The following is a 1,811-nucleotide window of genomic DNA, read 5'->3' as shown; positions in this document are numbered from 1 at the left end:
AAACACATTTATGTCTGCCTTGGCTCATAGTTCTTGTCTTTAAATGAACTTTGTGTGTGTTTCAGGTCCTGCACTCTCAAAGACTGAATGAACGAGCATTACAGCCATGGGTCACTGCACCTGTAAGGCCGGAGTCGTGGAGACCTGCACCCATGTCACTGCTCTTCTGTTTAAAGTAGAAGCAACAGTGTTGATCTGTGGCACAGGACTGTTACAGATGAACCTGCATGCTGGGTTTTGCTGGGTAATGTGACCAAGATACAGTCAGAGGTTGGCCGTAAGATAGACTTCTCCTCTTCAGCTGCCCAAAAAAAGGCTCTTGATCAAAACATAAACAGACCATCCGTAGTGACAGGTAAAAGGAGCCGTCCTCAAAAAAGAAAAATCCCACCTGCTACTGTGGAGGAGTTGTCACTGCTGGAGGATACTGGGATACTTTGCTGGAGCACAGTAAAGCTGTGCGTTGTGGGAATGACCCATAATGTTTTATCTAGGGGTCTAGATTTATGCCTGTAGTGCACTGCCATGTAAATAATTTGCATTTACTGAATATGTACTCACTGAGTACCACTGTTCAAAAATTGAATAAAGAAACAAACTAATTTCTGCCTCTTTTTTTTATTATTATGAAAACCACTTTATAGAACATCACATCCGTTACAATGTAGAATCCAGTCATTTATAGTTTACAAATGACAAAATGTTTACACAAAATCATGACAGTGTTTACATGATATCAACCACTACTAACATTACTTTATTTACTGTATCTTTTGAAAAAATACAGCAATTTTAACAGCACAATACTTAAGAATATTTAACAGGAGCAGGTTTCATATTTCCCTGGTTTTATTATCACACTGTTCACCAAAACACAGCAAACCTTCACCATCTTATCCAGAAGGGTCACCTCTTCACCCTCACATGGAAGAAGTAATCTGATTGGCATGGTGGTATGTTTGAAGCAGGTCCCTTGTGTAGCGCTGGAACCCAGTCACGATGTGTTTCATCCATTTCATAGGCTGGTTTGCTGCAATAATGCCAAATAATTAGCAAGTCTATAAATAGAAGGTGGTTCTACAAAATCACTCAGTAGGATGTTTGTTCTAATTTGCTATGAGCTCAGGGTGCATCGAAAATAAAACTAATAGGCTATAAAGAGTGATATGAACATATTTAGAACTTACCGGAATGAAACTGTCTGGAGCACCAACAGATATTTGGAGATGGAAGAGAACTGGATATCAGCTCGTCTCACAGCTGCTATCCAGGCTACACGCCTTCGTTTGCTAACATTGATACATGAGCTGCCTCATGTTGTTTCCAGGTTGGGAAAGAATGAAAAGATAAACCATTTTCAAGCTTATTCTCTTGCCGGTCGTGCGATCGAACATTGCAGCCGACCACACAGCAAATACGAACCGTGGCTGTTGTGTGTGCCTTCGCTCCCTTTTCACTTGCGCTAGACCCCGAAAATGGCGGATCGAGCTAAAATCCTTTCCACGCCCACCCCCGTGACATCACGCTCCAAAGCCCTATTGGTCAAAGGAACTTTCAAAGAAAAGAGCGTCTGGACTTCTTTAAGTTGCTTGAAGACGTTTCACCTCTCATCCGAGAAGCTTCTTCAGTTCTAAGGTCAAATGGTGGGGAGTCCCAGATTTAAACCCAGTGGGAGTTTCCCCCCAAAGAGGGACAAAAGGACCCCCTGATGATCCTCTAATCACATGAGCCAAGGTGTGAAAATGGGTGTGTCCCAATCAGCCAGAGTTTCGGGTGATCTCATTGTGAAACCTGGCCCCACCCTATCATGT

At 42.5% G+C, this 1,811-nt stretch overlaps 1 long non-coding RNA gene across 1 annotated transcript; it reads right to left on the bottom strand.

Moving 5' to 3' along the window:
- Positions 1-348: 348 nt before the first annotated feature.
- LOC146514576 (uncharacterized) lies at positions 349-1,328 on the bottom strand. Its single transcript, XR_014875249.1, has 3 exons — positions 1,188-1,328; positions 477-1,030; positions 349-417 (listed from the first exon to the last, which is right to left on the bottom strand). It is a non-coding gene; the product is annotated as an uncharacterized LOC146514576 (long non-coding RNA).
- Between the last annotated feature and the right edge of the window lie 483 nt (positions 1,329-1,811).

This window comes from Neolamprologus multifasciatus, chromosome 7 (assembly GCF_963576455.1).
Source record: "Neolamprologus multifasciatus chromosome 7, fNeoMul1.2, whole genome shotgun sequence".
Classification (NCBI taxonomy): Eukaryota; Metazoa; Chordata; class Actinopteri; order Cichliformes; family Cichlidae; genus Neolamprologus; species Neolamprologus multifasciatus.
This window is presented reverse-complemented; position numbering and strand designations above follow the sequence as displayed.